Source organism: Mauremys mutica, chromosome 6, assembly GCF_020497125.1.
Source record: "Mauremys mutica isolate MM-2020 ecotype Southern chromosome 6, ASM2049712v1, whole genome shotgun sequence".
Lineage (NCBI taxonomy): Eukaryota > Metazoa > Chordata > Testudines > Geoemydidae > Mauremys > Mauremys mutica.
The window spans coordinates 2,487,183-2,507,650 of NC_059077.1; the positions used below are offsets into that span (position 1 = coordinate 2,487,183).

A 20,468-nucleotide genomic window follows, 5' to 3' on the forward strand; every position below is an offset into this window, starting at 1 on the left:
GTAGCTCTGGCCTGAAAGAGGTGTTCAGGGGAGGATGGGACAAACGGAGATCAGCCATGGAGAAGCCCCTCAGCTCCCTCTGACCCTTCCCCGGGGCCTGGGCAGCCCCAGCCCTTCACGCTGCTCCCCGTCAGGTGGCGGCTGCTCCAGTGACGTGCTCCCACCCCTCCCGCAGTGGCGGAGGAGGGGTCTGGGCCAGGCAGTGGCAGCTCCAGGCCCAGCTCAGACACCTTGAGCAAGTCCCTGCACCCATCTCCTTTCCGCCCCTGGAAAGGGAGCCCAGGGTGTTCTCCTGGCTCTGCCGCGGGGAAGGGGCGTCAGCCAGTGTGTGGAGCCGGCATTGCAGATGCAAACCCCGCAGCGGGATTGTCTGTCCGGGAGCAGATCGTGCCTAAGCTGGCGTGGAAATTGTGCTTTGCGTGTCGCCTGTCCGATGAACAGTTCAGCGAGCCCTGGCCGGGTCAGGGAGTGTGAGCACGGGTCAGCCCAGCCCTGCACCCCGCGCTGGCCGTCACACGCAACATGCGCTGCTGCCGCATGCCAGTGCACACGCGTCTCCCTCCTCCACACGCAGCCCCACAGCCCTGTCACATGCAACATACTCACCCAAACACCGGCACACACACACCCCTCCCTCTGTCACCCACAGCCCTGTCACATGCAACACACCCACCCAAACAGCGGCACATACACACAAACACACACACACACCCTCCCTCTCCCATCCACAGCCTCCGCCACATGCAACACACTCACCCAAACACCAGCACACACACACACACACCCCTCCCCTCCCTCTCCCACCCACATCCTCCTGTCACATGCAACACACTCACCCAAACACCAGCACACTCACACACACACACACACACACACCCCTCCCTCTCCCACCCACCGCCGGTGGGGAGGCTGAGTGAGAGGCTGGAGGGAGTTTCAGTTTGGCGCTGGCTGGGAAATGGAGGGGAGCCCCGATGGGGCTTGGGCTTCCCAACGGGGCTGTGGCCTCCCTGGGGCCCCCAGATGGACCTAACTGAAGGGGGTCCTGTTGTCTGTGCCTGCAAGCCCTGTTTTTGACTGTGTTCCTGTCGTCTAAATAAACCTCTGTGTTACTGGCTGGCTGAGAGTCACGTCTGACTGCGCAGTGGGGGGGCAGGACCCTGTGGCTTCCCCAGGACCCCGCCTGGGCGGACTCGCTGGGGGAAGCGCACGGAGGGGCAGGGGATGCTGAATGCTCCAAGGAGAGACCCAGGAGGTGAAGCCATGTGAGCTTCTTGCCCTGCAGACAGGCTGCTCCGAGGGAGAGGAGGCTCCCCAAAGTCCTGCCTGGCTTTGTGGGGAGCAGCTCCAGAGCAGCGCCCGGGGACTCCGTGACACCCCCCCCACAGCCCTCTCTGTCACATGCAATACAAACACCCAAACACAGGCACATGCACAGACCCCCCCTGCCCCACACACTTTCAAGCCCCCCCGTCCATGGGTTTGCAGTTCAAGTTGAGGACACAAAACCCCAGTATGTCCCAGCCCTCGGGCCCCATTGCACCCTCTGTTATTGGACCCGGGGTCACCCGGGCGACTCTGCACCCCCAGCTTGCCCCCACACCACGCATGCACCCCCCCCCGTGTTCCCGCTGGGCCAGCGGCGGCCCCGCACCCCAAAGCGCTGCCCATCTCCCTGCGCGCTCTGCAATAGAAATCAATCTATTGATTTCCTCCCCGGTTGCCAGGGCAACCCAGGCTCCCGAGGCCGGGGCTGGCAGGCAGGTGATTTGCGGATGCTCTGCTGGGGGAGTCGTGTGCGGGTCCTGGGCCCCCCCACGGCAGCGTTCCCGCGGAGTCCTAGTGCCCCGCAGGGCGGAGGGGGCCCAGCCCCCCTGCAACGCAGCGCCCCTCCCTGTGGCACGGCCCATTGATGAGGGAGGGGAGAGCCGGGGGAGGCGCAACGCTGCAGGCCCAGCCGGGAGCATCGGCCCAGCGCCAGGAGAACCATGCAAGGGAGGAGACCCAGGGCCCGGGGCTGGCAGACAGCAGCTGCTGGGAGAGCCGTGGGCTGGCTGGGGGAAGCAGAGTGTGGACAGGTGGGCGGGCGACAGGGCCACGGTGGGCACTGCCATGGGGGCACCATGGCACCGGGAGAGGACACGAGCACAGGTGGGGCAAGAGGCACCGGCGGGCGGCGTGGGGCCCTGTGCAATGGGGCTGCTCACTGGTCACGCTGCACATGTGGGTCTCCGGCTCCCGCCATCCCTTTGAGAAACACCCACACTGCTCCCCCCCACACCGAGAAACACTCACACTGAGAAACACACACACTGCCCCACACACACACTGAGAAACACACACACCGAGAAACACTCACACTGAGAAACACCCACACTGCCCCCCCCACACTGAGAAACACTCACACTGCCCCCCCACTGCCTTCACACACACACACTGAGAAACACATACACCGAGAAACACACACACCGAGAAACACACACACTAAGAAACACACACACTGCTCCCCCACACACACTGAGAAACACTCACACTGCTCCCCCCCACACACTGAGAAACACTCACACTGCTCCCCCACACACTGCTCCCCCACACACTGAGAAACACACACACTGCTCCCCCCACACTGAGAAACACACACACCGAGAAACACACACACTGCCCCCCCACACGCTGAGAAACACTCAAAGTGCTCCCCCCACACACTGAGAAACACACACACGAGAAACACACACGAGAAACACACACACCGAGAAACACACACACTACTGCCCCACACACTGAGAAACACACACACTGCTCCCCCCACACACTGAGAAACACTCACACTGCTCCCCCCACACACTGAGAAACACTCACACTGCTCCCCCCACACACTGAGAAACACTCACACTGCCCCCCCACACACACTGAGAAACACTCACACACTGCCCCCACACACACTGAGAAACACTAACACTGCCCCCACACACACTGCCCCCCCACACTGAGAAACACACACACTGCCCCCCCGCACTGAGAAACACACACACTGCCCCCCCACACACACTGAGAAACACACACACTGCCCCCCCGCACTGAGAAACACACACACTGCCCCCCACACACACTGAGAAACACACACACTGCTCCCCCCCACACTGAGAAACACTCACACTGCTCCCCCACACACACTGAGAAACACACACACCGAGAAACACACACACTACTGCCCCACACACTGAAAAACACACACACTGCTCCCCACACACACTGAGAAACACACACACCGAGAAACACACACACTACTGCCCCACACACTGAAAAACACACACACTGAAAAACACACACACCGAGAAACACTCACACTGCTCCCCCCACACACTGAGAAACACTCACACTGCTGCCCCACACACACTGAGAAACACACACACACTGCCCCCCACACACACTGAGAAACACTCACACTGCCCCCCACACTGCCTTCACAAACACACACTGAGAAACACACGCACTGCCCTCACACACACACTGCCCTCACACATGCACACACACTGAGAAACACCCACACTGCTCCCACACACGCACCCACACACTGAGAAGCACCCACACTGCCCCCCCACACACACTGAAAAACACACACACTGCCCCCCCACACTGCCTTCACACACTGAGAAATACACACACTGCCCTCACACACACACACACACACTGAGAAACACCCACACTGCTCCCCCCCACACTGCAAAACACACACACTGCCCCCCCCACTGCCCCTCACACACGCTGAGAAACACACACACTGCCCCCCACACTGAGAAACGCACACACCAATAAACACACACACTGCCCTCCCACACACACACTGAGAAACGCACACACTGCCCTCACAGACACACACACTGCCTTCACACACACACACACACACACACACACACTGCCTTCATGCGTACACACACTGCCCTCACACACACACTATCTTCACACACACACAAACACACACACACACACACTGCCTTCACGCACACACTGCCTTCACACACACACACACACTGCCCTCACACACACACACTGAAAAACACACACTGCCTTCACACACAGACTCAGAAACACATACACTGAGAAAGACACACACACACTGCCTTCATATATATGCGCATTGAGAAACACCGACACACTGCCCTCACACACACACACACGCACAGACAGAGCAAGTAAGCACACACAGTACACAGACGCATTGAGAAACACACACACACTCCCGCACACACACACACACACAGCAGCAGGCACCCTCCCCCCGCCAGCGCCGCAGGAAGAGGTGTGTATGTGCACACAAACACAGAGCAGAACCGCCCTAATTCCCACGCTGCTAATGCGCAGCCACAGCCGTGCTGAGAGCCGGCAGCCCGGCCCGCCCCGCTGCAGCGCTGTGAGAGCTCAAGGACACGGATATTCTGATTAAAAAGCGAGCGCTTGCTGTGCAGTGTCACCGGCGCCCACGGTAACCAACTGGCTACGGGAGGGGGAATCCTCATCGAACGGGGTCCTGGTGGGATGCCACCGGGCTCGGTCCTAGGCCTGACGCTTTTCAACGTCCCCCCGTCCCCCCGCCCCGATCGGGCAGTAAATATAACCCCCTGCTGGTAAGACGTGCGGCTGGCACACAGAGTGGCGGAGTGGCAAACAGTGACGAGGCCGGGCAGCCACACCGGGCGATCGGGGTCGCTGCGTAAGCTGGGCCTGTGAAAAGCGAAGCGGGTTAATACAGCCAGGCGGAGTTCTACAGGTAGGACCAGACCCATGGAAGCGGGGCTGTGCCCTGGGAAGCAGCGACTGGGGCCAGAGCAGACAAACAGCCCAACACGAGCTCCCAGGGCGAGGCTGTGGCCGAAAGGGCGAATGCGATCCCTGGCTGTACGGCCGGGAGGAGAACGGGGGGTGGGGGGGTGGTTCCCCCTACATGCGGAACTGGTGGGACCAGGGCTGGACATTGCATCCAATTCTGGTAGCCACCATTTAAAAAGGATGCTGAAAAATTGCAGAGAGGGCAGAGAAGAGCCACCAAACTGATCTGAGGGCTGGTGAAAAAAGCCTCAGTGAGAGAGCCCTAACGAGTGCCATCTGCTTAGCTTATCAACGGAGCCTGAGAGGCGGCTCGACGCACCGCCCCGGGGAGAAAAGCCCAGTACCAACGGCTCTTTGGCCTAGCAGACAAGGGCGGAACAAAAGCTGAAGCCAGACAAGTTCCAACGAGGGGAGGCACAAATGTTGAACAGTGCAGGTCACTAACCATTGGCACAACCTGCCCAGGGACATGGCGGATTCCCCATCTCTTGGGGTCTTTGCATCCAGCCGGAGGGTGCATCAGCCAAACCCGTTCCTGGGCTCAAGGCGGGGGGAACAGGGGGAATGTCCTGGCCTGTGAGCTGCAGGAGGGTCAGACTAGATGAGCTAATGGGCCCACAGGGCCTGGACAATCGTTATCATGGTTATAGGGCTGGAAAAGTCCTGAGGAGCAGGAGCTGTAGTGAGAGAACACACGGCTGAGCCTGCCTTGCTGTATAAAATACGCCCCGGTGCACTCGCCGCTGTGCTAGGAAGTATCATCTGAAATAATTACAGCTACACGGCGCTTGTCAAAGGAAATGAGCAGACGTGAGTGGCTTTGATCGTGTTTGTTCGCCTGCTCGCTAAGCTGTAAAATACAGTGCCCGGCAATGGCTCTCCCAGTCAGTGAGCACTCGCCAGGGTCTGCTGTAGACACAATCAGAGACACCCACACACCTCACACGGACACACACCTGCAAACACACTCTATTGTGCTCAGATCCCCAGACATAATTCTGCACAAACACACTCAGCCAGGCGTATAGCCTCCCCCAAACACTGACTACTGCACACACATGCACAGAGGCATGATCATACACACCCAGGCAGAAAAACACACATACACACACTCACATGCAACTCTCTAGTCACATGCACAGACATGCCTGCAGTAGAATTACAAAGGCACACATGCACCAGGATATGTTCATGGCCACTTGTGTGTTCAGGCAGACACACAGGTATATATTCATGCACACCCACGCACAGAGGGCTGTTTTCTTGCACACTCACACACACAGAGGGGCATTTTCATGTGCACACACAAACACACACCCAGGTGTGTCTTCATACACCTCCCACTCACATTCACACAGAGGCATGTATTCATGCACCCACACATGCACACGCACACAGAAAGATGTGCATTCACACACATGCACACACAGAGGTGAGTATTCACATGTACGCACACACAGAAGTGTGTATTCACGCACACACAGATGCATATATTCACACACGCACACACAGAGGCATGTATTCACATGCACACACACAGGTGTGTATTCATGCACATACACACAAAGAGGTGTATATTCACATGCACACACAGGGATTTGTGTATTTACGCTCACACATAGGTGTGTATTCACACACGCACACACAGAGGCATGTATTCACACACAGGCATACATAGAAGCATGTATACATGCACATACATCGGTGTGTATTCACACCCACCCACAGAGGCGTGTATTCACTCACACACACAGAGGTGTGTATTCATGCACCCCCAGCCCCGTCTGGAATCCAGCCCACCGGGTTGATACGTGATTTCCAGAGAGGTGGCATGGAGAGGGAAGGCAAGGCGGGTGTGTGAGTGGCAACGCAGCGTCTCCGTGTCTGCGTCTGTGTGGGCAGCCACCTCCGGGAATCCTCGGCTAATCTGCTTTCGCCAGTCTCGCCTCCCCCACACGCTGCGCTGCCCTGTCAGCAGGTGCTGGAGATGCAGACACCACCAATACCCCAAGTAACAGCCCTCTGACCGCCAGTACTCTGAGAAACAGGCCTCAGAGTAACACCACCAATACCCCAAGTAACAGCCCTCTGAGTACCGGTACCCTGAGAAACAGGCCTCAGAGTAACACCACCAATACCTCAAGTAACAGCCCTCTGAGCGCCAGTACTCTGAGAAACAGGCCTCAGAGTAACACCACCAATACCTCAAGTAACAGCCCTCTGAGTACACCACCAATACCCCAAGTAAAAGCCCTCTGAGTGCACCACCAATACCCTGAATAATAGTAATAGTGCCTCAGGTAACAGCAGACTGAGTACCAGTACCGGTACCTTCAACAACAGGAACAGTACCCAAGTAACAGTCCTCTAAATACCAGTAGCAGTGCCCTTTACAACAGCAACGGTGCTAGAGGTGAGAGTACCTGAAGAACAGTACTCCAAGTACAGTATCAGTATCCCATATCAATGTGTCTGGAGTAACCATGTCCATACTGCAAATAACAGCACCCCAAACAACCCTGTCCATACCCCAAGTAACAGTTCTCCAAGTGCAGTAGCACTCCTCAGGGTAACAGTACCACCAGTCAGAGTGCCAGGCCCCTGTCCCACAGGGGAAGTGCCTGTCTGACTCCTGCCCGCTGCAGGCAGCTGGTGCTAAAGGAGCCATGGCCCTCGCCTGCTTCCATGGCTGCACCGCGCTGATCTATCGCCAGAGGAATTAATGATTTTTCTTCGCTGAGGCCAAGACCAATATCTCCTCCTTGGGCCTCCCAATCACTCCTCACCCCCCACGCCGGCCTGCCGCAGGCTGGGCCTAGAATCTCCTTAGCCGGAGGCCTCAGCGCTCCCTGTCTCCAGCCAACAGCAACGCGTCTCGGCTCCACTGGCAGCCCTGCCCGTGGACGGTCCAGAACAGACGACTCCCCTGTATTTATTATCAGCCCCCCACCTGCGTGGGCTCTTCCCACAGCCCCGGGACCCCTTTGCCAAGCCCTCCCTCCCGGCAGAGCTGCCGCGGGGCACAGGGCCTGTTCCACGCTCTCATGGTCTCAGAGCATCGTGAGCTCTCTCTGTGCCTCCCTGCCTGGCCGAGGGCTCAGGGCTACCACCACCCCGGCCTCCACCCCCTTGCCACCACTACAGACTGGCGCGAGCTGGGCCTAGCATGCTCCAGGGCGTCGCCGTGGCCCAGGCCTGGCTTTACGGGAACACCGAACAACATGGCTAGACCCTCAGGCTGCAGCATCCCTCTCCCAGGTTGCGCTCCCCATGCCCCAGGGTCAGCGCCCAGGCCCTCGGGGCAGGCAGGCAAAGGCAGCTGGTGCAGCTACCCCTGCCCTGGGCTCGGTCCCTGGAGCCCACGCTCCCTGTGTCACAGTCTCCCCGGCGCTCCCTGGGCTCCCCGTGCATTGCAACGGTTCTCCCGGGCTCTCACCCACCCAGGCGCTGGGTCCAGCCAACCTCCTGGGCCTGCGTCTCTCCCCGCTCCCTTCACGTGTTCAGCGCGTCCGCTCTGGGTGCGAGAACCTTCCCCTCTGCAGCACCCGCCCCGGCACAGCCTCCTGTCTCCCTCCTGCCAGGGCACGTTAGCCCCTGACCCGTGCTTGGCTGTCTCCAGCTCTCCCGCCCCGCAGCCATGGCAGAGACACTACGCATCAGTGGTGCTGACGTGGCAGCCCTGCCCGTGCCACGCTGAGCCCTGCTGGCAGGTCCCGCAGCGTGTGCTGACACCTTGGCATGGAGTATCCGGTGCTGCCGCTCACCTTGGCACGGGTTAGTGCCAGCCTGACCTTGTCGCCTGGTGCAGCCTAGGGGCTATTTTTATCTCTCCTTTCTGGAGACTCCAAATCTGGCTGCAGACAGCTGCAGTCTCCACACGCCGGCTGTCCTCAACCTTCGCGCGGGAGTGCCAAGCTTCAAGCAAGAGGCTGCAGCATCCCCCCACCCCCTTCGCCAGCTCGCCGCCCGTCCCTCCCCACTGAGGGCCGGGGGCAGAGCCCACCGCCCCGCTGGCAAAGAACTCAGCCCTGGGGGTGAAAGCGCTCGGCACATCCCAGGCTCAAACGAACGCATCCTCCCCTCCCCTGCGAGAGGGACCCGGAACTGCACCCCCACATACAGAAGGGGAAACTGAGGCCCAAGGGTCACACCCCATATGTGTCAGAGCTGGGCACAGCCCTCAAGAGGAGCCGGCTCCTAGACCTGTGCTCTCCTGCTCGCGCCACAGTGCAGAGCGATGCCCACAGGCCCTGGGAGCAGCACACGCCCAGAGCAACTGAGGCAGGCAGCCTCTTGGCAGGGTGTGAAACAAACTCCCAGCGACAGGAGGGGTACATAGGAACGGGGGGTGGAGGGATCTTTGGAGCAGTGTATAGACAGGTGCCATCCCAGGGTTGCACCCCCTGGCCTGGGGGGCCCTGCAGGCACCCTGCCTCAGTTTCCCTCAGGTGCCAAAAGTAACTGATTCACGCCCGGTGCCTTTACAATAACAGCCCTCCTCTCCTGGGGCCTCATGGAGTCAGATTAACCCGCTCCCCTTTTAGAGTCAGGGGTTTGCACCCTCCTTCCTGCCTCTCCCCAACCGCCTTCCTGGGGCTGCATCTGCACTGACCTTTCCCCTCAGCAGCTCCCCCTTGGCTGCGTTCGGAGCCTCCTCTCTGAGCCCCTGCCCAGTCATTTGGCCCCAGGTGGGTCTCATCATCCCACACCCCTGGCTGGCCCCGGTGGGAGACAGGGGATCCCTGCCCTGCCTGCTCCTGGACCCTGCCGTCCCCCTCCCAGGCACCGACTGGTCGCAGGCCCAGCTTCCTCTCCTGCTCTGACCCCATCAAGGCCTTCGTCCGCTTCCCCGGCCCAGGTGAACGGGGGACCTCACCGTCTCCTCCGGCCGCCAGGGCCAGCCCCACTCCAGCCGCGGTGCCGGGGTGCATGTGCACGACCCACGCGTGGCTAGAGGGGCCGAGCTGGCGGCTGGGGCGGCTCAGGGCTTGGGAGCAGCCTCAGGGCTCAGGCCTGCAGCGGCGGGAAGCAGCATGGTCTGCTGGCTGGCTGAGATCCCACGAGGCGAGCTGGCGAGGCACAGCCTGGTTCCTCGGGGACAAGGGCCCACCTCGGGGACACCCTCCCCCCCGCCCTGGCAGAGTGGCTGTGGGGACTGACCCCCCTTCCGGGGCAGGGCTCAGGCACTGGTGGGGGTTCGGGGGTGGTGCCTGGGGGGTGGCGTAGTGCTGGTACGGCCGGTTCTGTGCACGGGGCACGTCAGGCCTCGCCTCTCCCCTGGGCGAAGAACACGGTTCCCTAAACCCCAGGGGGTGGCCCCAGGCCCCTCCCTGGTGGGGAGTTCTGTGCCGCCCTGCCCTGCCCAGTGCCCAGCCCAGCAGCCCCATCAAACACACACTGGAGAGAGGAGCTGCCACCTCAGCCAGCTGCCCGCCGGGGGCCAGCTCAGACCCCCTCCCAGCCCAAGCTCCCCTCCAGCAGATTTCCCCGCTGGGCGGCCTCCACTGCAGATGGCATTAAAAACGGCTCAGCTCCTGGGAGAGGCACCTGCACGATGGCAGGTCTCTCCTGCTTTGTGTCCCCCTAGTAAAAGCCCCTTTTCCCTTCCCCAGCCCCCGGCCCAGTGCCTGCACCTGGCTTCTCCCGACAGGGCAAGGCAGGCTGGAGATGCCCCCCTTAGAGGGGGGAAACTGAGACATGGAGAGGGGCTGGGATCGGCGCTCACGTGACAAGGTCCATGGTGGGAAGGTGCCAGGGGCTGGGGGTGAGAGCTGGGGGGCATGGAGTTGCTATGGGAACGGCTGGCACAGTGTGTGGGGGGGTGTGAGGGGCTGGGCTGAGGGGGGAGGGATTGTTCCAGTGGGAGGTAACAGACCCAGCCCTGGCACCACGTCGGGCACCTTCCTGCTGCCAGCTCTGACCTGTAAAACAATTGCTCCGGGCCCTGCCACCTTCAGAGCTGCCCTCCCTGCCAGGTCCCACTCTGAGCCCGTGTCATGGAGTGTGGGGGAGTCAGGGCCCTGCACCCCTCCTCCTGGGATTCACCGGGACTCTCAGCCAGCCAGTAAAATGGAAGGTTTATTGGACAATAGAAACGCAGGCTAAATCAGAGCTTGTAGGTACAACCAGGACCCCTCAGTCAAATCCTTCGGGGGGCGGGGGTTGGGGTTCAGGGAGCTTAGACCCCAGCCTTGGGGTTCCCTGCGTTCCACCACCCAGCACACAACTGAAACCAAAATCTCCTCCCTTCCCCCAGCTCCTCCTCTCCTTTGTCCAGTCTCCCAGGCAGAGAGTGGGTGTCACTTCTCCCAACCCCCCTCCTGGCTCAGGTTACAGCTCAGGGATCTTCCTTCAAGGGAAGTCCCCCATCCCCAATGTAACTCCCCTGCAACATTCCCAGGTCAAATCCGCCCTGCTTCCTGCTCCGCCACACCCCGCCAGCCCCTGCACTGGCAGCAATGCCTGCGGGTCGCTGCCGTCTGGCCATTGGCACGGCTGGCACCCCTGCACCTAGCCGCAGGGCCCCCGAATGCGTGCATCACTTGGCCCATCTGCACAGGCACCTGGCCATCTCCGAGGTGGCGAGCGTCTTGGGCCCACCCTGGCCCGTCCGTCTGCACAGCACCTGGACAGCCCTGAGCCCACCCCAGGGTGCAAGCAACTCTGCTCTCCTTGGCACCACCTGGGCTCCCCACGCTCTGCCCCAGCCTGGCCAGGGCTCCCTGGACACTGGCATGGAGTTGCTGGGGCTGGGCCCTTGTCCTGAAATCCCAGTCCGGAATCCGGAGGGCCCTGCCCCGCTGCCTAGAGACGAGAGCGGGTGGCAGGGTGCTGCGCTGAGACGTCCTGCCTGCCTGTGCTCTGCTGCTGAAGGCAGGAAGTTTGGGGGTCTGGGGTCTGGCACCGTTTCCATCAGCAGCTAGTCCAGGCCTGGGTAGGGTGACCAGACGAGAGGAAGAAAATATCGAGACACGTGTGTGTGTGTGTGTGTGTGGGGGGGGGGGGGATATGTCACCAGCAGAGCACAAAAAATAGAAGAGCGGAGCAAAACAACAACAACAACAATGAAACATTCATCGGGACGCAGGACAAACACCTAGATATCGGGACGCTCCCGATTTTATCAGGACGCCTGGTCGCCCTAGGCCTGGGCCCCCCAACCCCACCTCCCAAGGGCCCCTCAGCCCTGACCTGCAGCCCCCTGCCAGTCCCTCTGCTCAACCTGACTGTGCCGGCCCTACTGGAGCTGTGCTAACCAGGATTTGCGCCACCGCTCTCCAGCAAAGTGCACAGCCCCCGCCGTATCGCTCCCAGCCACATATGCCCAGGAATCTCCTCCCTCCCCCCACAACTACAAACCACTAACCCAGTCCCCCAACCCAAATCGATGGGTCCTGGGCCCCAGACCACTGCACCATTAAAGTCCATGCATCACCCCCGCCTCCCGAGCTACAATCCATTCACTCTCGGCCGCCTCCTCTCCCCAGGCCAGTCACCGCCCCAGCCCAGCTGAAATCCCGCTGACCCTAAGTACCTGTCAGTATGCTGTCTTAGGGCTGTGAGAAAGAGGGTTGGGTTGTTATTGTCAGGCTGAGAGCCCAGCACTGGGTTATTATGACTGGGTTGTTATTGTAGGGTTGTAAGCACAGGGATGGTTGTTATTGTCAAGTGGAGAGCCCAGCGCTGGGTTGTCATGGTCAGGTTGTGAGCAGAGGGCTAGGTTGTCATGGTCGGGTTGTGAGCCTAGCGCTGGGTTGTCATGGTTGGGTTGTGAGCACAGGGCTGGTTGTTATTATCAGGCGGAGAGCCCAGCGCTGGGTTGTCATGGTCGGGTTGTGAGCAGAGGGCTAGGTTGTCATGGTCGGGTTGTGAGCCTAGCGCTGGGTTGTCATGGTTGGGTTGTGAGCACAGGGCTGGTTGTTATTGTCAGGTGGAGAGCCCAGCGGTAGGTTGTTATGGTTGGGTTGTGAGCACAGGGCTGGGTTGTTATTGTCAGGCAGAGAGCCCAGCACTGGGTTGTTATGACATGGTTGTTATTGTAGGGTTGTGAGCACAGGGCTGGTTGTTATTGTCAGGCGGAGAGCCCAGCGCTGGGTTGTCATGGTTGGGTTGTGAGCACAGGGCTGGTTGTTATTGTCAGGCGGAGAGCCCAGCACTGGGTTGTCATGGTCAGGTTGTGAGCACAGGGCTAGGTTGTCATGGTCGGGTTGTGAGCCCAGCACTGGGTTGTCATGGTCGGGTTGTGAGCCTAGCGCTGGGTTGTCATGGTCGGGTTGTGAGCACAGGGCTGGTTGTTATTGTCAGGCGGAGAGCCCAGCACTGGGTTGTCATGGTCGGGTTGTGAGCACAGGGCTGGTTGTTATTGTCAGGCGGAGAGCCCAGCACTGGGTTGTCATGGTCAGGTTGTGAGCACAGGGCTAGGTTGTCATGGTCAGGTTGTGAGCCCAGCACTGGGTTGTCATGGTCGGGTTGTGAGCACAGGGCTGGTTGTTATTGTCAGGCAGAGAGCCCAGTGCTGGGTTGTCATGGTCGGGTTGTGAGCACAGGGCTAGGTTGTCATGGTCGGGTTGTGAGCCTAGCGCTGGGTTGTCATGGTCGGGTTGTAGGGCTGGTTGTTATTGTCAGGCGGAGAGCCCAGCACTGGGTTGTCATGGTCGGGTTGTGAGCACAGGGCTAGGTTGTCATGGTCGGGTTGTGAGCACAGGGCTGGGTTGTCATGGTCGGGTTGTGAGCACAGGGCTGGTTGTTATTGTCAGGCAGAGAGCCCAGCGCTGGGTTGTCATGGTCGGGTTGTGAGCACAGGGCTGGTTGTTATTGTCAGGCGGAGAGCCCAGCACTGGGTTGTCATGGTCAGGTTGTGAGCACAGGGCTAGGTTGTCATGGTCGGGTTGTGAGCCCAGGACTGGGTTGTCATGGTCGGGTTGTGAGCCCAGCACTGGGTTGTCATGGTCGGGTTGTGAGCACAGGGCTGGTTGTTATTGTCAGGCGGAGAGCCCAGCGCTGGGTTGTCATGGTCGGGTTGTGAGCCTAGCGCTGGGTTGTCATGGTCGGGTTGTAGGGCTGGTTGTTATTGTCAGGCAGAGAGCCCAGCACTGGGTTGTCATGGTCGGGTTGTGAGCACAGGGCTAGGTTGTCATGGTCGGGTTGTGAGCCTAGCGCTGGGTTGTCATGTCAGGTTGTGAGCATAGGGCTAGGTTGTCATGGTCGGGTTGTGAGCCCAGCACTGGGTTGTCATGGTCGGGTTGTGAGCACAGGGCTTGTTGTTATTGTCAGGCGGAGAGCCCAGCACTGGGTTGTCATGGTCGGGTTGTGAGCACAGGGCTGGGTTGTCATGGTCGGGTTGTGAGCACAGGGCTGGGTTGTTAAGGCTGAGTTGCTCCTGAGGTCTCAGGCTGCATCTGGTGAGTTAATGAGAACTCAGCATGTGGCCTTTGTGTGGAGAAGGGAAGCATGGAAGGCCTCAGACCTCCTTGAGAGCTAATGTGGAGCTGGGACCCCGGGGGGGAACCATCCACCCCAGGCTGCTGCAGTTCAGCATCAGCCCCTGCTCTGAAGATGGTGTCCTGGGGTTTGACCTCTTGTCTCCAGCCCCCCTGGTGGGCCTGCGCCCTCCAGCCCATCCGACTGGGCTTTGCCTGGGCTCCATCGGTCTGTCCCCTGCAGTCTAGTGCTCAGCACGATGGATCCCTCAGCGTTCCTCTCCCGCCTGCCCTGGAACGTGACCGGCCGGACCCGTGCTGGGCTGATTACAGCCGCCTGCGCCCTCCTGCCCTCGGAGAGGAGCCTGTTCTCCGGGGGGCACCGGGCGCTGTGGGTTTGCACCCTGCCCCCACTCCAGTAACTGGGCCCGGCGCACACTTCTGTCACTAGTGCAAATGACGGCTCAAAGCTGGCGTCTGCATGGGGCCCTCAGGGCTTTCTGTGCAGCGTTCCCCGGAGCGGGCAGGGAAGGAGCTCTGATCTCGCCCCCTCGGGGGAAAGCCCCTGGGAAGGAGGGAAGCCAGCTGCCGCTGCGTGTCTCTGTGCTGGGTCTGTCAGACACTGGGGTGGGGCTGGCAGTCACGGCAGCCAGGCTGCCCCTGGGCTGGCGTCTCCTCCAGCCGCTCCGCCCGGTCTGGGTGCAGCTCCCCCTCCCTCTTTGGGTCTCCCCACCATGTCAGGGTGGCTTCCCCGGCTGACGGCCCACGGCTGGAGGAGATCCCCGGCTGGGCAGGCTTCCCTGACGGTGGGTGTATGCTCTGCCCCTGCTGGTGGCCACCCTGCGCGGTGCAGCGATGGTGTCTGTGCCAGGGCAGCAGCTCATAAGAACATAAGAACATAAGAAAGGCTGTACCGGGTCAGACCAAAGGTCCATCTAGCCCAGTATCCTGTCTACCGACAGTGGCCAATGCCAGCTGCCCCAGAGGGAGTGAACCTAACAGGCAATGATCAAGTGATCTCTCTCCTGCCGTCCGTCTCCATCCTCTGACAAACAGAGGCTAGGGACATCATTCCTTACCCATCCTGGCAAATAGCCATTTATCCTGGCTAATAGCCATTTAAGCTCCCCTTATACTCGGTGAGGGGTGCATGGGGGGAGCACATGGCAGCCAGACGCCCAGGCTGGCACAAGGTGGAGAGGGAAAGACGCCTCCTGCTGCCTACCCCGAATCCCTGCTTTGGCAGCAGGGCCCTGGTGTCTGCGCTGGCCGGGGGAGAGTGCGGGTGGAGGAGGTGGCCTGCGGAAGCTGCTGTGTGGCTCGTGGAGGAGGATGCAGCTGGGTGCCCCGTCCGACACAGCGCTGTGCCGGGTCGCTGTCACTGAGTGCCCCGGGGAGGAGGAGCAGGGCAGCGGGACGGTCACTGCTCTTTATACGGAGCCCGGGAGCTCGCAGGCTCCCTCCACTCCAGGCATGCACCCTGCCCCTCTGTCGGCTCTGCCACCCGTCACTTCACCCCTCGCTTTTCCCCACTGGAGCCCGTGGCTGCCCGGCCTCCCAGCCCATGGGCTGGCGTGTGTGCAGGGGGCGCGGAGGGGAGGCTGCAGTCAGAGGCTGGGGAGGGCTGGGGCAGCCCAGGGGGGGTCACCAGGGGTGAGGGGAGGGCGAGAGAGAGCCAGGAAGAGCTGTTGAGCACGAGGTGTGTCCAGCTGGGGAAGCAGGGAGCTGGGAGCCCTGACGGTCCCGTGGGACGGAAGGGCTGGGAGCGGGTCACCGCGCTACGCTCTCCGGATTCCAGCCGATGCAGGCCGGGCGAGGAAAGGGCTGAGGTGGGCACCTGGAGCCAGTGATGCTGCCCCAGGGCCGAGGTGCCCGTCCCTGGTTGGGGCAGACGGACAGACAGACTTCAGGCCGGGAGAAGCTCCAGAAGTGACTGCGGGTGATGGCCCAGGAGGGTAGAAGCATGAGGAGCCCGTGTCTGGGCGTTGCCAAGGCGGGACGGACCTTGCAGGGGCACTGCCCCTGGGGCTCCGCAGTGAGCTGTGGGCTCACACTCCCCAGGAGGGCAGGAACGACCCTGGGACCTGGCCTCGTTGGGGTCCCTGTGTGGGGCATGGCCCAGCAGGGGCTGACAGCCCCATCTATGCGCAGGGCAACAAGGGACAGCTGTGGGTGGGCTGGGAGCACTGCGGGTGCCTGGAGAGGGGACAGGGTCTCAGGGCCCATTGTCCCCCCCAGCTGGGCTCAGGGCGATTCCCCCAAGGCCAGGGGGGCTGGGGGAGGGCTACAGTCTCCTCTGAAGCATTCAGCATCGGCCCCTTCTTGGAGCCTGGGGAGCAGGCAGCGTGGGCTGGTAACCTGCGCCGGCTGGAGGCTGGGCTAGCATTCCTGGGAAGCCCAAGAGGGGCGCTCCCCGCACCCCCTGCTCCTGCTTCATTGGGGCAGGGCCCCCCGGCTCTGTTCACCCAGCGTGGTCCTGCTCGCGCCGGGGCCGCGCTGCAGGGTCGCCTGCGGGAGAGGGGGGCAGAGGGACTGACCAGCAGCCGCGCCTGGCCCGTGCAGGGCAGCTGGTTCCCGGCTGCTGGCCCCCTTCGCTTGGCTTGGGCGTGGGCAGGGGCAGGCGGGCCTGCGTGGCTCAGCAAAGGCGGGTTCTGGAGGCAGCGCTGAGGGGCCCAGGACGCTATTTCCACTGGCTCTGCCTGCCCCCACCTTGGCACTGAGCTGCACCGAGACCCAAGTGGCAGCCCCCGCGGGCACAGGGGCGCAGCCGGTGCCCAAGCTGCCCCTGCTCTGTGGCTAGCTGGGGATTCTAGCCCCAGGGCTGCCTGCCAGCACCTTCCCCAGCACCCAGGTCACTCGGACGAGATTCAAGCAGCGGCAGGAAGGGAAGGGCTGGAGCAGCTCGAATTGGGGCTTTCGCAGGCTGCTGAGCTTGCAGCAAAGCAGCCGATGGGGCTCAGGGCAGCCTGGCACCCCGGCCCCGGGGCAGGAGGCTGGGCTCTGCGGGCTCAGAGAGCAGGAGATTTTGTTGTTCTGTCGCACGTCTCCATCTCCCAGAGGGCAGCAGAAATACCAAGACAGCACAGTCCCCGGCCCTACAGCACACTCAGCACCCCTCCCCCCGTTTGCACGGCGCTCCCACGCCCACCTGAGACCCCCTCAGGCCAGCACCACATCGGGACCCTGCACCCAAGGGAGAGAGCCAACCGACTGGCCCTGGTGTCTGACTTTCCGCCCCAAGGCGACACCAAGGCCAGGTCCCCCACCGGCTCAGACTGGCTCTGAACCCCTGCTCCCCAGGCCAGCAAGAGGGGTGCCTGTTCTGGAGAGGAGGGGGGCCAGCGGGGCGACGTGCCCCGCCCTGTCACTAACGAGTTCCCGAACGCTCTCCGCCGGGCATTCACAGCGGGCTCGGCGCTGCTCCCCCGGACGGAGGCTACGCCTCACTTACCGGAGAGGGGATCCGGACGCGCCGCGAGCCCTAAGGAGCTGCCCGCACTGTGCCCATTCCGTCTGCTTCTCCCAACCGCCTCCTCCTTGCCCGCCTTCACTGCATCCCTGGTGGGGCTCCCTCGCCGCCCCAGAGAGGGGCTGCCGGGACGTGGGCGCCCAGAGAGGCGATGCCTGCGACTGGAGCTGGGAGGCTGGTACCCGGAGCAGATGCTGCCGGAGGATGCGGGAGGAGGAAGATGCTGGCAGCTGGTGGCAGAGCCTAGCGCGCGTGCACACGGCTGCGAGCAGGAAGCAGGGCTGAGCAGATGCCGCCTGGCTTGCTGGCCCTGTACCAGCTACTGCCTGAGCTGCGCTAGACGCCTCGCTGGGAGATGAAGCGGGTTTTTAACCAGTCTGACGTTGGCTGGGACATACCAATAAAATCCTTCCCCACGTCTCTGGCTCCCAGGCTGAGCTGCCCTCATTAGTGACAACCTCAAGGACTGCAGCGGGGGACTGCATCCACTCAGGAAAGAGCCGAGCAAGGTCAGCCCAGCCTCTCCCCGCCCCACCCAGCCCCAGCCCCAGCCCCGGAGATCCCACACGCAGCCTGTGGGGCTTTAACCCTTCCCTGCCTAGAGAGGTACCTTCCCAGAGCCCGAGCAGCAGAGCCGGAAAGGGCCGGCTGGGGGCTCCCCAGCCCACGCCCCTGTGGCCAGGGCAGGATCGGTCCCTCCTGGACGCCGGGTTCTCGCCTGGCCATCCAGCGAATGGAAGGTCACGGTGAGCTGGGTGCAGCTAGCTGAGGCCCTGCACGCCCTCGGCACCGCCTGGCCCCTGCCGCACCTCAGCCGGTCTGGGGGGTCTCTGGGAATTGGCCCGGCTCCCTTGCAGAGCTGGGATCAAATCCCAGGCTAGGTCACAAGTGAAATGAGTTTGGTGGATTCTCATCCTTTCGAATGGGCCACGGGGTTGGCCACACGAGGGAGTAACTGGGAGAGGACTAAGCGTGGAGGCCGGGATGGAAGGGCTCTGACAGAGATGGTGACGGGTGTCTGCGAGCCCAGGGCTGGGACAGCAGGGGGGCAGGATGGAGGGACACTGTCAGAGCTGGGAGGTCAGCCCCATCCTGGGGCTGATCCATACCCCCCCACCCCACCCCGCAGGGGAACCAGCAGCTTCTCCCTTCTCTGCTCTGCACCAGAATCCAGCCCCTAGCACTCACGGGGCAGAACTGCAGTGGGGCGGTGCGAACAGAGGGGCAGCAGGACAGACCCACACTGGGAGCTGGGCAAGGTCCTGGGGCTGAGGGGGGCTGGGTCAGGCTCCTGGGGTGGGTGGCTGGGAGCTGGGGAGGGGCCTGGGCTGGGCCAGTCTCCTGGGGTGGGGGGCTGGAGCTGGGGCAGGATCCCAGGCTGGTGGGGGCTGGGTCAGGCTCCTGGGGAGGGGCCTGGGCTGGGTCAGGCTCTTGGGGTGGGGGGCTGGAGCTGGGGCAGGATCCCAGGCTGGTGGGGGCTGGGTCAGGCTCCTGGGGAGGGGGGCTGGAGCTGGGGCAGGATCCCAGGCTGGTGGGGGCTGGGTCAGGCTCCTGGGGAGGGGCCTGGGCTGGGTCAGGCTCTTGGGGTGGGGGGCTGGAGCTGGGGCAGGATCCCAGGCTGGCGGGGGGCTGGGTAGGATCCCCCATATGGTCTTTTTTTTTTTACTGATCCCCCAAAAGCCCATTCTGTGCCCATGGAGCCAGGAACCTCCTTTCCCAGCTCCCTCTGCCACCAGCCAGCTGCTCCCACAGCAGGCCAGGGCAGCCTGCATGCTCGGTGCTGAGGGCCAGGACATCACCAGCCACGCCCGCCTCATGCCCAGCTGCTGCCCACAGCGTGGGATGCCAGCCCTGCAGTGGCAGCCGCTCCCTGTCTGTGCCCTGTGTCTGGTGCCATCGCAGGCAGAGGGACGGCTGGTGGTGCCTGGGGCTGGGCTGAGGGCGCTGACTTCACGGCGCATTTACCGTCCGGCTGGAGCCATTAGCCGCAGGCGGGGGACCCGTCGGCCCCTGCCCGAAGCCCCACGGCGCTGGTTCCCTCGTGCACGGCATGATGTGGCTGGGGTGCCTGGAGGCCAGCTGGGCCCAAGCCCAGGGCACCAGGGGTGGGGTGGTGGGAGGTGTCCTGCATCCCCGGAAGTTAGCCCAGGTGAAGACATCACTGCTAATGGCCAGGCTGAGGGCAAGGTGGGGTTAATCACCCCGGGGAGCCCCACATCTCCGGGGAGGCTCTTGGGGAGCAGAGGCACCTCCTGGGTGCCAGTGCTCACGCTGCTGCACAGGGAGAGGGGTCCCAGGTCTCCCGCATCCTCTCCTCCTAGCCCTGCCCAGAACTGCTCCCTCCAGCCTGCCTGGCTCTTCGGTAGGATCCCAGTCGCCCCTGGTACCCAGCGTTCTGCGTGGCTGCACCAGCAGCGCCTGGGCCGCTCACCGCCCCCCGTCAGGCAGGCACCAGGGGACTTTGTATTTCTCTGCACAGAAGAAAAGGTCTGGTCAAGCCGTGGGGGCTGGCAGAGCCATATCCACTCGGGGCTGCCTGCAGCTGACGGGGGGCAGGGGGGATGGGACTGTTTTAAATCCAAGTTTAACCCCTCCCAGCTCCTCCCGCCCCCCAAGTTTCTTCCTGTCACATTTGTCTCTTCTCCTTTCCCCGCAGGGCAATCCCTGGCTTTGGGCCCCTGGACACGGTACCGCACATTTAAAGGGGTTCACACCACCTCCCCTTCTGGGGAGCTGCGGCTGATTCAGCCCCCTGC

The 20,468-nt window shown here is 62.2% G+C and overlaps 1 protein-coding gene across 4 annotated transcripts in view; it reads right to left on the reverse strand.

Annotated features, from left to right (window-relative positions):
* PHF24 (PHD finger protein 24) overlaps nt 1-18,152 on the reverse strand; it is a 37,338-nt gene extending 19,186 nt beyond the window's left edge. For 2 of the 4 annotated variants that reach the window (XM_045021444.1, XM_045021441.1), the window contains exon 1: nt 17,695-18,152. The gene's annotated coding sequence lies outside the window, so the exon portion shown is untranslated. Of the gene's footprint in view, nt 1-354; nt 615-10,745; nt 10,762-17,694 lie in introns of those variants that run through there. The other 2 variants (XM_045021443.1, XM_045021442.1) reach the window with 2 other exon arrangements.
* Nucleotides 18,153-20,468: the final 2,316 nt, after the last annotated feature.